Source organism: Hemitrygon akajei, chromosome 24 (genome assembly GCF_048418815.1).
Source record: "Hemitrygon akajei chromosome 24, sHemAka1.3, whole genome shotgun sequence".
NCBI classification, from domain to species: Eukaryota; Metazoa; Chordata; class Chondrichthyes; order Myliobatiformes; family Dasyatidae; genus Hemitrygon; species Hemitrygon akajei.
This window is the reverse complement of record NC_133147.1, coordinates 25,560,677-25,575,243: the sequence shown is the minus strand read 5'-3', so window position 1 is coordinate 25,575,243 and position 14,567 is coordinate 25,560,677.

Sequence of the window (14,567 nt, the reverse complement as noted above, 5' to 3'; positions counted from 1 at the left end):
GAAGCAGTAATGCGATACTCAATAGTCAGGGGGACAGATAGGCGATTCTGTAGATCCGAAAAGGAAACAGTGATGGTAATTTGCCTCCCGGTGCCAGGGTCCCCTCTGTTTCTGAACGGGTCCACAATATTCTGAAAAGGGAAATTGAGCAGCCTGAAGTCGTGGTACATATTGGTACCAACGACATAGGTAGAAAAGATCAGGCGTTCCTGGAAAAAGAACACAGGGAGTTAATAAGGAAGCTAGAAGCAAGATCTCAACGGTGGTAGTCACGGATTACTGCCTAAACCTCGCGTCAGTGAATAAAGTGGCAGATAGGGGACTGGCCAAAGAATTGTCAGGGAGTAAGTTTTATCGATAATTGGGACCTCCTCTGTGGCAGATGTGACATGTGAAAAGGTACAGTTTACACATAAATCCGTGGGGGACCAATATACCTGAGGGTAGGTTTACTAGAGCTGTTGGGAGTGGTTTAAACCAATACGGCAGGGGGATGGGAGCAAGTATGGAAGAGCTGAGGATGAACCAGCAGCTTGACAAGCGGATGATGAATGTAACATGAACGTAAGGAAGGCCAAGCGACTTATTTGGCACAGATGCCAGCGCAAGGAGTCAAATTGTTGCACAGAGGCAAAATACAAAAATGGAAGAAAACAAGACTGTAGGTAGGGTATTTCTGTGTGCAATCGCAATAAGAAATAAAAACTCATAGCTCATTCAGAGACTGGCCAGTATGAACTTGTGTGCATCAGGGAACTGTGGCTGACAGAAGACAATAGTTAGCTGCTTAACATGAAATGATATACTTTGCATCGAAAGGACAGGCATAAAGACATAGGCGGTGGTGCGGCTTTGTTGGTAAAAGAAAGAAATACATCTCTGGAAAGAGCTGACACAGAGTCAGAAAATGTTGACTCTTTGTGTGTAGAGCTAAGAAACTACAAGCATAAAATACCATTCTGGGAATCATAGATAGGCCTCCAAATGATAGCCAGGATGTTGGGTTGAGATTGAAAAGGGAGCTGCAAAAAGGCATGTAATAAGTGTATTGGTGAACTTCAGTTTCCAAAAGGATAGGAAAATCAGATTTCCGTTTGAACGCAAGAGAGGTAGTTTTCTGAATGCCTACGGGACGGATGTTTGGAGCAGCTTGTGCCTCAGCCTGTTCGGGACACAAGTAATGGGTGTTGTATAATAACCTAAATATTATTATGGAGTTTAACGTGACAGAACTCTAAGCAGTCAGTGATCAAAATAAGATTGAATTCATACTGCAAATTTAGAGGGCGAAACATAGGTCACATGTATCAGTTTGGTACTGGAATAAGGGGAATTACAGAGGCATGAGAGAGGAGCTTGCTCTGTTTGGATTGGAGGGGGACATTGGCGGGGGTGACGGCGGAGCAGAGATGGCTGATGTTTCTGGGAATAGTTTACAAGGACAGGTTAGACATATCTCATAGAAGAAGAAGTTCTCAGATGGCAGGATTAGGCAACAAGGGAAGTTGGTGACCGCAAAAGGCCAATGAAAGGACACTTAAAACAGCAAAAGTGAATTGGAAGCTGGCTGATTGTGAAGCGTTTAAGATCCAACAAAATACAACTAAGAGGAAAAAGATGAAAAAAGAGGGAAACCTAGACGATAATATAAATCAGCATATTGAAAGTTGTTTTTTTCAGTTATATAAAGAGTACAAGAGAGGTGAGAGATTATATTGGTCCATTAGAAAATGAGGCTGGTGATTTAGTAATGGGGTAAAAGAAATGGCAGATGAACAACTACAAACATACTACTTTGTATCATTCTTCACTGACTAAGACACTAGCAGTGAGCCAGAGGTCTGTGAGTGCCATGCAGTAGGAGTGCGTGCGATTCCTATTATAAAGGAAAATGGGCCAGCCAAACGCCAAGGTCATAAGCTGGATGTCACCTAGACCAGATGAACTATATCACAGAGTCCTGAGAGATGTTGCTGAAGAGATAATTGATGTACCAGTCATGTCGTTTGAGGAATCACTTGTTTCTGTCATGGTCCCGGATGACTGGAAGATTGCAAATATCACCCAACTCAAGGGAAAAAGGAGAAGAAAGTGAAGTATTGGCCAGCTATCCTAACCACACCGGTTGGGAAATTGTTGGAGGCTATAATTAATGATGAGTTTCTGATGTACTTGGAAACTGATGGCAAAGACAGATAAAGTCATCATGTTTCTGTGAAGGAAAATCTTGCTTGACAAATCTGTTACAGTTCGTCGAGGAAATAAGAAGCAGGGTAGACAAAGGAGAGGCAGTTGTTGTCATTTACTTGGATTTTCAGAAGGCATTTGATATAGTGCTACACTTGAGGCTGCTTAACAAGATAAAATGCCGGGGCGATACAGTAGAGATAATTGCATGGATAGAGGAATGGCTGATAGGCATAAGTCAGTGAGTGGGAATAAAATGGGCCTATTCTTGTTGGGTGCCGACGTCTAGTGGTGTTCTGCAGGGGTTAGTTTTGGAACCGCTACGTTTCAAAGAAAGGATGCAGTGTTGGAACATGTAGATAGAGCATTTTGGTAAAAAGAGCGGTAGTGTGGGCCATCATCTAAATGGAAGAATTTTCAAACATCAGAAGTGCAGAGGGGCTTAGGCGTCCTCGTGGAAGACTCCAGGGGGTTAGTTTACAGGTTGATTCTCTGGTAATGAAAGCAAATGCGCTGTTGGTATTTATTTGAATGGGAATTTAAAATTAAAGGAAGGAGATAATGCTGAGCATTTAGAATAATCTTGTCAGGCAACACTTGAAGTATGATCAATAGTTTTGGACCTCATATCTCAGAAAGGATGTGGTGTCATTATGGAGAGTCCAGAGGAGGTTCACGAGGATGATTCCGAGAATGAAGACGTTAACATATGACGAGCGTTTGGCAGCTTTGGCCCTATGATCACTGGAATTTAGAAGAATACGAATTCAGAAAAGTGCGAAAAATCTCATGAAATCAACCAGAACTATAAGGCACAGGCTCAAGACTGAGGGACGACCTTTTAGAATACAGGTAAGGAGGATTTTTATATTTAACGTGGAACTTGATAGATTCCTGATCGGCCAGGGCATCAAAGCATATAGCCAGAAAGAAGATATATGAGGTTGAGAGGGATCCGGGATCAGCAGTGATGGAATGGCGGAGCTGACTCGCTGGGCTGTCCGGCCTAATTCCGTTCCTATGCATTATTGTCTAATGGTCAAATGATTTCTCCTGGCATTTTCTTGACATTTTCTGTATTTGTCCTCTTGGATTTCTTGGTCTCTTCTTGTGTATTATCATGCATTTTTCGTTAACCACCTGGTCCTGGTCCTGTATTACCAAAAGTATCCATTCTGCTTCTGAGAAGGGAACTCCAATATTAATATGATCATGATTCTTACCATTATCTTCATGGAAAGTTATGAGAGATTGACCCTCACACTCAACAAACACGTTACATAACCATGGTCTTGATGAACATCATCTGGTCCAGAAAATAAAATTTAATATGCAGTAGAGCTGGATAACCTTTTGTAGATCACACTTCGATTAGGGAAAGGTAGATATCTTTATTTATTTATTTATTATTTATTTCTTGGTGATGCAGCCCGAAGTAAGCCCTTCCGGCCCTTGGGGTCACGGCGCCCCATCAATCCACGACCACCCCGATGTAACCCAACCTGAACCACGGTACAATTTACAAATGCCCAATAACCTAACTAGCACGTCTTTGGTCTGCAGGTAGAAACCGGTGCGCCCGGTTTAAACACTCGCAGTTCACGGTGAGCACCTACAGAGGACATTGAACTCTGAACTTCAGGGCCCGAGTCATTATTACATTCGTCTCGATGACCAAGGAGCTACCGTGGCGCCCATGAATTACAATAGAGTCCTAATGTTACTGCTGCCCTTTTGTGGAAAGCAACACCTGAGAATCTTATCCACGATGTAAATCTCAAAAACTCCAGCGGGATATTTACTTTCAACACGCTCTCTCTTTTTTCCTTGCCTCCTTCAGTTCTGCACAGTTCAGGAGTGATAGGAAATTCCTAAGGCCGTCACTCCAAAATGCCCCAAAATCATTGAAACCCATTGGCAGAAAAAGCGGAAACGACGTCAGTATTCTTTGCAAGGAAGCAACACAACGTCGGGCCTATACATTGATACACACACAGCTAATGGGTAAATATGGTAGGGAGCAGGTCCTGAAACAGGCACACAATTCCAAGAATTGTCAGCGATCACGTAGAGTAATACAAATGTTTACCTTTTTTTCAATAATTGGGCTTTTTTCAGGATTTTTAAAGAATATTTTTGATTTTTTTATATGTACAGGTGAAAGTAAGTAATTACAACATCAGCCAATATCCATCCACATGTGGGTATTTTTTTATAACCTCCATATCCAATGTAAGGTTATGTGTTTGTATTTGCATTTCCTCAATTATCTGTGCGTTTGTTTTCCTCCCTAATCATGGTTGAGTGTTGATTCTTGATCACCCTCTGACTAGATATGAGAACCAAAGTTCATTTTCTTTGTGTTTGTTGGTAGTTTTGTGCTAGAGGTCGTGCTATTTTGGTGCGTTGAATTTAGTATCAGTCTCCTGTGTAAACCTTTAACATTATTTCTGCACTCATAATTGTGTTTTGTTTATTTCACGTATCTGGCTGAAAATGTAGCAAGCTTTTGTCTTAGTGTATTTATTCAGTCTGCAATGCTTTTATTTGACTGATCGTATCTTGTAGGGTCCTATAATTTCTAAACATTTCCTTGGCTTTTCTCTTAACTTTCTTACTTGGGGCATACATTTTAGCTCCCTTAGGCGAATTATTTCGGCTCTTAAGGTTTCAGTTTTGTCTTTTAATCTCTTTGCAATTGTGCTGTTCTCAGTTCCTGACTCAATTTGAGTTTCTATCAATGAGTGCTTTTATTTTGAGGCATTCCATTGCTCTGTTGTTCGTGCTTCACGGTGTGTTATTGTTTGAAATTTGCCTAAATATTGTCGTAATATATATGGTTGAAGGTATGAACACTTTTTTTTCGAAATTTTGAAGACGGATTTTGGTTTGGTATGTTGTGTCTTTTCGTAAGGACCAGCGCCCGTATCTTCTGTTAATGGGGTGTTAAACAGAAAGATAATTTTGTCCGTAAGCTCAGCTTCATCATTAGAATTCTGCAAAGGCTCTACACTCTCCGGATGAGAAACGATTGAAATAAATGTATTTTCATCACCACTTGGATGGGTTGCATCGTCATTATTTTATTGCATAGCATTGTTGTGGTCTTTAGATGTTTTCTTTCTAGGTCTCGTGCAATTTCGTGTTTAATTTTCTTTACTTGTCTATAGGGGTTAAGTTACTTCATTTATTCTTTTTTGCTATTACTCTAGCCCGATATGGTATTCGTTGCGCATTTACTTGCATGAAGTGATATTGAGCAATACAGTTTTGAGCAAGTTTGTTGCTGTATCCTGTCATGCCAGTCTCAAGAGAAGTCACTTAATAATATATCGTATTCTGGAGGTGCATGCTTCTAATGACCACTTCGAGCGTGTGTTTCGTCTCTTATCTGCTTGAGTGGGCTCAGTTGTAATTGGACTGCTCCGCTGAGAAACACCTGGAGCAGTCGCAGACTCTGGTGTCGATGGTCAACATTGAAAGCTGTCGGTATCTATTTCTGGTTTCCAGGTACCTGACCGCCTATTATCCGTGCACCTCTAGCGATTCACTATCACGCCAATCATTAGCTCCAAACATCCCTGGCTATCCGGAGGTATCGGCCGTATCACTCTATTCAATACATACCCCACCATTTTGAAGTGAAAAGATATTGCTTTATTATACCTCCAGCCAGGCATTTGATTCAGCCGTCCCTAAGATCGATATTGTTGTTGTTGTAATAATAATAATAATAATAATAATAATAATAATAATAATAATAATAATAATAATAATAATAATAATAATAATAATAATTATTATTATTATTATTATTATTATTATTATTATATTTCTTTTTCTCATCTCAAGCTGGTAAAATCACAAGTACGGTCATGGATCAGCGCACTCATTTCTTACTTTGATAACTTTGTTGTGTTTATTGTGATGTCTTTCTGAACATGGATATTTCGGTGTAGCCCTAATTGTTTAATGCTAGTGTGTACTGCCTTTGAGGTGATAGCAGTTCTAAGCTGCTCATTGTATATCGTGTTCCATCATCTTTCCATTTCCTCTTTTAATTCAGCATATTTCTGGTGTATTCATTTATTGATTTCAGTATTGTTACATGTGTTTGGAGTGGCTATACAGTATACAGTACAGCATATAGATTTTGTACTTTTAAGCAATGTTTTGGCCTGTGATCTTGGTCACTTCATTGTGCCTGCGTAAGTAATCAGATAACTGCTGCAGGATTCATTAATGTCTTGGATTTTATCTGGATTTGCTGGTATTTTACAATGCATTTTTGAGTTACCCTCCTAGTTCTGTAATGCCAGAAAGAACACTTCTGTTTCTGGGAGGAGACCTCCAGCTTTGAACATCCTTGTCGACCACTTGGACAATACAAACACCTATGTCAGGATGCTTTTCATCGATTATAGCTCAGCATTGAACACCGTCATTCCCACAATTCTGACTGAGAAGTTACAGAATTTGGCCCTCTGTACCTCCCCCTGCAATTGGATCCTCGACATCCTACCTCGAAGATCATAAACGGCGTGCATTGATGAGAGTATCTCCGATTCCTTGACGAGCAACACTGGTGCACCTCAGTGGTGTGTCCTTAGCCCACTACTCTACTTCCACGATACCCATGACTGTGTGGCTAGTATAAATTTGCCTGATGATACAGCAATTGTCGATAGAATATTAGATGGAGTCGAGAGGGCGTACAGGAGCGAGATTTGGCAACTATTGGTGTGGTACCGTAGCAACAACCTTGCACTCAAAGACAGTAAGACCAAAAAGCTGATTGTGAAAGGGTAAGACTTACGAACACATACCAATCTTTGCACTGTTGAAACTATGTGTTATAATTATGTGGTCTTTGTCAGTTAGTCTTTTATCAATTATGGTATTGTCTGCACTGTTGAAACTATATGTAATCTATATGGTTTTGTGTAGGTCTTGTAGCTTTAGGTTTGTCTGATGGGTTTGTAGTTTCTTTCTGGGGAACGTGCTAAGACGGTAGTGCGATATCGATATGCAGCAGCCTCACCGGACTCTGGATTGGGGATTACCAAACGTTATGTGGTTTTTCTTGTGTGGCCTCTTTTGTGCTCTTTCGTGACATCATTCCAGAGAACGTTGTCTCGTTTTTTAACTGCATTGTATTTGTGGCTTATAAATGACAATAAACTGAATCTGAATCTGAATCTTCACATTAGTCCTAAATCTAGTGTTACGACATTCGCAACACAACAGCAGCAATGGATATTAAATTGAGTCAGGTTTTATAAACAAACATAAACATTTATTAAGCACTGCTCAACAAAAATGAAAGTAAACAAACGACTAACTTAACCGGATATTAACTGCTATATGGCAATTTAACAAACAGCCAAACTCTGGAATAGTTCTTAAAGTGGTAAATTCGAAAGTCCAAGTCATTTACACTGTCAGTAAGGAGAGACTTCACTGAAAACTGATTTCTTCGAAGTCTTGACGTTACTGCTGATCCCAGCGGAGAGATGCGTTGTCCAAAGGATTCATGACGAAGGAAATAAAACAGTTTAAAGAAACTGACCTTTTTGTTGGAGATGTATAAAATCTACAACATACACAATATATATGGAATTATCATACAGCATCTTACAGGCGAACTTACAGTAGAAGTATTGCAAATGTTAAAATTCCACTCCAAAAATTTGCATTGTACATTCAGCATCGAGATAGACAGTCAGCAATCACATTATCCTTGCCTTTAATATGAGTTATCAAAATACGATAGTCCTGTAACATGAAACTCCAATTCAGTAACCTTGCATTTCTGTTTTTCATCTTACTCAAAAACACTAATGGATTATGATCGGTGTAAACTACGAGTGGTTTCTGAGTTGTACCAACATACACACCAAAATGTTGTAAAGTCAAAACAAGAGATAATAATTCCTCTTCTATGATTGAATAAATATTTTAATGCTCATTAATTTTCCTAGAAAATTAAGCTATTGGATGATCAACCTCGTCACCCTCATTCCTTTGAAGTAACACTGCTCCTGCAGCCTCTTCACTAGCATCTACAGCTAATGAAAATGGTTTTTCAAAGTCAGGTGACCTGAGAACAGGTTCATGACATTGCATAGTTCTGAATTTATTAAATGCTTCCTGACAAAGCACTGTCTACCCAATCTATTCATCTTTCTTCAAGAGGTTTATTAATAGAAAGGCAATGTCAGAAAATTTCTTACAAAAAATTCGGTAATGTCCTACCATTCCCAAGAATCTTCTTAGAGTCTTTTTACCAGTTGGAGTGGGTACCTCTAAAATTGCTTGAACTTTTGTCTGAACAGGAACTAATTTACCTTGACCCACAACACAACCAAAGGTTGGTTACAGCGGCATGACCAAATTCACTTTCAGCTAAGTGAATAGATAAGTTAGCTTTGAAATCCTTTCAAATAGATTCACCACCGCAGTAATATGTGCTTCCCAAGTATGATATCCTGTAACTAAATCAATATAGGCATCTGTATCTTTTAATCCATGAATCGCACAATAAATCATCCGCTGAAAAGTACCTGGTGTATTCTTCATCTCAATCGGAAGAACACTATATTCATATAACCTAGATGGGGTTACAAATGCAGAAATCTCTTTACCTCTATCCGTCAATGGAACACACCAATACCCTTTTAACATATCAATATTTGTAAGGAACTTTTCCTTTACAAATTTGTCCACACAATCATCCATTCTGGGGATTGGATACGCATCAGTTTTTTGTTACAGCTTTCACCTTCCTGTAATCAGTACAAAACCGAATACTACATTTTGGCTTAGGCACCATAACACAAGGTGAACTCCAATTCGAATTAGAAGGTCTAATAATATTATTCTCTAACATATACTTAATTTCTTGTTCAGCAAGTTCACATTTTTCCATGTTCATCCTATATGGATGTTGCTTTATGCGTTTGGCATCTCCAATATCTACATCATGTGAAGCTGCTGTGGTTCTTTTAGGAACGTCTGGAAATAAATCCCAGTATTTCAAAAGTAAGTTCTTCATCTGCTGCCTCTGTACTGGCTGTAAATGATCTAATTTCTCATCAATATTTTCCAATTATTGAGTTTGGTAATCTAGCAGGAATACTGTTTGGTTTAAATGAGTTTCAAATGAATCATCCATTAAGTTCCCAGTGGGATCAGACTCATTATTATTAAGCACAGCAGTCATAGTAGCGGACTGTTTCTCATACTACGGTTTTATCATACTTATATGACAAAGCAGTGTTGGCCTTCTTCGATCTGGTATTTTTATCACATAATCCACATCACTAACTTTAGATATAATCTCATAAGGACCATGAAATTTAGCTTGTAAAGGGTTCGTTTGCATCGGGAAAAGAATCAACACCTTATCTCCAGGCTTAAATGATCTCATTCTCGCTTTCTTCTCATACCGAGATTTCATTTTCTCCTGAGCCAATTTTAAATTTTCCCGGGTTAAGCTACAAGCTTTATGAAATTTATCCTTAAATTTCAAAACATAAGCAGGAAATTAGTATGCCGATCTTTATTATTCAACGCTTCTTTTAACAAGGACAAAGGTCCACTAACTCTATTCCCAAACACAAGTTCAAAAGGACTAAAACCTAAGGAATCCTGCACAGACTCCCGCTCTGCAAATAAAAGTAAATATAGGCCGTCATCCCAATCCTTTTCATTTCCCATAGAATACGTCTTAATCATGTTCTGGAGGGAAGAACGGATCCTCTTCAAGGCTCCTTGCGATTCTGGATGGTATGCAGACGAGGTGATCTGTTTGGTTCCCAGTTTATAAACTATCTGCTGGAACAATCCAGACATAATTACTACCTTGATCACATTTTATTTCCTTAGGCAATCCAAAATAAGTGGAGAATTTAATAAGAGCTTTTATTACAGTTTTAGCCGCTATAATTCCAGAGTGGTATTCCCTCTGGAAACCTAGGCGCTGTGCACATGATGGTCAACAAATATTGATGACCAGTTTTAGATTTTGGCAGTCGGCCTACACAATCTACACTACATTTGGAAAACGGTTCACTAAATGCAGGAATAGGTTGCACTGAAGTAACTTGATTAGGTTTACCCACAATATGACAAATATGACAAGTTCAGCAAAATGTCGCCATATCTTTTCTTAAGCCAGGCCAGTAAAAATGTTTAAAAACCTTGTTCACAGTTTTCTTCATACCTTGATGGCCACTCAAAGGCTTACTATGAGCCAAAGTTAAAATCTCATTCGGATAAACTTTAGGAACTACTCCCTGGTGAACTACTTCCCATTCCTCACTTGCAGGAATTGTTGGTGATCTCCACTTTTTTCATTAACAGTCAACTCTTAAAATAATATCCTACTGGCATCTTCTCGATTTCACTATCTGTAAGAGCTTATTCTTTTAATTTGATAATCTCAGGATCTCTACTCCACTCTGCTATCATTTCCTTCCGAGATAGAGAAAAATCTTCATGGTCAGACTTACTACAAGAGTTTTGATTAAACAATGAAGGTAAGAAAGTTTCTGGCACATCCTCAAAATTCGAATCCCGAGTTCAAAGGTTATGCATAGCAGCCTCATCCTGTACAGACCCATTCACCTCAGTAATCTTTTTTGCTATAGCTCCGGTTACAACACAGGAGCAATCCATGTTAGAACCTATCTTTGGTTCATCAGAGATGGGTTTAATCGTCAAATGTAGTTCAGGAAAAACGTGTCCATCTGCTAATTCATTCCCTAAAAATAGAGAAACATCATTCACGGGTGAACTGAATTGTAGTCCCACATTAATAGGTCCTGTAACTAAGCCTAACCTTAAATTTTCTCTATGCAAATGTACAGGCATAAGGGCTCTCCTAACACCTCATATATAGTTTACCTCACCAGTGTCTGACTCAACACTAAACTTTAGAGCTAAAGATTTAGAACTAAACTAAGTGACTGAGCAGCTTCAGTATCCCTAAGGATTTTTATTGGCACCGGAGTGGATCTCTCCTTCAAGGATACAACTCCTTCCGTTATAAAATGATCATATCCCCTCTTAACTTGCTCAGACTCTGACAAAGCTTCATTTGCATTTATCGAATCCTATGGATTTACAGGTGTTTCAATATCTTGCACACAAGCATCTGGGATTGCCTCCACCTTTTTCAGTCGAAAACAGTTAGCTCTTAGATGACCAGGTTTCTTACAATAATTACAAATAGGACCGAACTGTCTTTCCTTCACATGTTTCCCTTCATCCTTACCTTTTTCACTAACCTTTGATTTAATTACGGTTTACCTTGACGCTCTGTGCTATTTTTCCTTTTAAAAATTCTACTCGGAGGAAATTTACTCTTATGGATTAAAGCATACTCATCTGCTAATTTAGCAGTCTCCTGCAATGTAGCAGTGTCGAACTCAGTTAAGTATGTTCTTACATCAACAGAGATGCAACTTTTAAATTCCTCCATTAAAATCAATTATTTTAAGTTATGATACTCCTCATTCACATTTTTAGATGAAACCCATCGCTCGACACGCACAGATTTGTCGTAGGTAAATTCCACGTAAGTCTTGTCAACGGATTTCTTCAAATTTCTGAATCTTTCTCTATAAGCTTCCGGAACAGTTCATACGCTTTCAGTATATTCTGCTTCACAATATCATAATCTAGTGCTTGTTCAGCAGTTAAAGCTGTATAAGCTTGTTGTGCTTCACCTCTAATCACACTTTGTAACAGCACTGACCATTTATCTTACGGCCATTCAGAAATCCGAGCAACTGTCTCAAAATGCTGGAAATATTTATCCACTTCTTTCTCGGTAAATGGAGGAGCCAATATTACTTCCCGACTGGCAACAAACGGTTTCCTAGAACTAGGAGTTTGTCTCTGGAACTACTCCATCGCTGAATCAAATTCCCTCTTTTTATCTGCTTCCCTTTTATGCCATCTTCTCTTCATGTAGCTCTAGGTCAGCTGCTAGTTGTTTTTGATTCAACTCAGCTTCTACTCTAGGCTTCTCTAACGCCACCTGTTCCAGGTGTAACTGGATCACTTCTTTACGCACAGGAAACCTATCTAACTTCGCTTCATCAAAATCTCTGGAATTTATATAGTGTTCCGCGATTTTTCTCTGAATTACTGGCTTTGTTGTAACCATCGAAATTCCTTTAAGATCCAACCTTCTAGCAATGTCGGATACGTTATTTTTTTCGCCTTCGCTAATACCTCCGTGTCTGGCGATGCCAGAAGGACATCAATATTTATTGCTGCCGAATACCACCCACAGAACAATAACAAAAAGAAATCGGGTATTTTCCTTTTCAAATTCAAGCACTTAAGCTCAAAAATGGAACAAATCGCAGACGAACCACCAATTTCTGTTACGACATTCACAACACAGCAGCAGCAATGGATATTAAATTGAGTCAGATTTTATAAACAAACATAAATATTTATTAAACTCTGCTCAAGAAAAAGTGAAAAGTAAACTATCGACTAACTTTACCGGAAGTTAACTGCTATACGGCAATTTAACAAACAGGCAAACTCTGGAATAGTTCTTAAAGTGGTAAATTCGAACACAGTCTTAAAGTGGTAAATTCGAAAGTCCTAGTGATTTATACAGTCAGTAAGGAGAGTCTTCCCTGAAAACTGATTTCTTCGAAGATGTGACATTACTACTGATCCCAACCGAGTGATGCCTTGTCCAAAGGATTCACGACGAAGGAAATAAAACGGCTTAAAGGAACTGACCTTTTTTCTGGGGGGGGGGGTGAACACTTCACAAGCCTTCCTGATCTTGCAGGGGTTATCGCAGATTCAGGCCACTATTCTTGAACGAAGATTCAATAAGGTCGATCCTTTGTAAAACTGCCGAACGACACCAACTTTACTCACTCCTACAGTCAGTACAGTCTGATTTTTGCACTTTCCAATACTAGGCTGTAAAGGTAAATCAAAGGTTCACCAAACAAGAACTGGCAGCGATCGGCGAAACTGCCGGTACTACGGTTTTGCACCTTACAATTAGAAAATAAAAAACTCCACTTTAAAACGAAACTGCGACATGAGACAAATACGCAGCAAAACTAACGAACGAATTAACTTACGAACTAACCCCGTTATAACAGGGGTTTCCCCTTATATACCTATTGGAACATGCTATCACGTGACCTCACACTGGCGGGAACATCATGCGACCTCACACTGGCGTGAAAATTAAATCACCACATAAACACAAGACAATTACATCCTGCTGACAAGGCACTCAATTGGATCATGTTCAGAAGACCCACACAAACGGGGTATGTAACACTAGATAAATTACGCAAAAACATCATACTTGTTCATTTATTTATTGAGAAAAAATATATAACTTGACATATATTTCTGAGAAAACAGGTGTTGTCAGTGAATGGTGTCAGCCCCTAGTACAGCAATTATTTCAACCAGTCGTTTCCAGTAACGGTTGACCAGTCTTGCACATCGGCGTACAAGAATTTTAGGCCATTCCTCCCTCCAAAATTGCTTCATCATGAGATGTTGGTGGGCTTCCTTGCATGAATCGTTTGCTTCAGGTCCTTCCACAATATTTCTCTGGGATTCAGGTCAGGACTTTGACTCGGCCATTCCAGAACACAAATTTTCTTCTTTTTAAAACATTCTGTTGTTGATTCACTCTTGGCATTCAGATCATTATTTTGTTGCATTAGTCAACTTCTATTAAATTTCAGGTGGCGGCCTGCTACCCTGACATTTACCTGTAAAATGACTTGAAACAATTTTGAAATCATTATTCCCTGAAAGATTACAACCTGTCTCGGCCTTGAAGCAGTAAAACCCAAAACCATGATGCCCCTTCCACCATGGTTCGCAGTTGGGATGAGGATTTGGTGTTGCTGTGTAGTGCACCTTTTTCTTCAAGCATATGAAATGCATATTTCTGCCAGAAAGTTTAACTTTAGTTTCATCTGTCCACAGAAGAAAGCGCCAGAAGCATTGTGGAGCATCCAGACGGTCTTTTAAAAATTTAACACGTGCAGCAATGTTCTTTTGATCAGTGGTGTCCTCCGTGGTGTCCTTCTATGAACAACAGTCTTGTTCAATTTTTTTCTTTTAGTGGACACGTGGACACAGATTTTAGCAAGTTCAAGCGATACCTGCAGATATGTTGCAGTTACCCTTGGATTCTTTATCATCTCCTTCAGCTTTGCACATTGTGCTGTTGATGTGACCTTTGCAGGATGCCCGCTCCTAGGGAGAGTAGCAGCAGTACTGAGTTCTCTACAGTTGTAGACAATTACTCTTACAATGGGTTGATGAACTGTCAGGTCGTTAGAAATGTTTTTGCAGCCTTTTTTTTA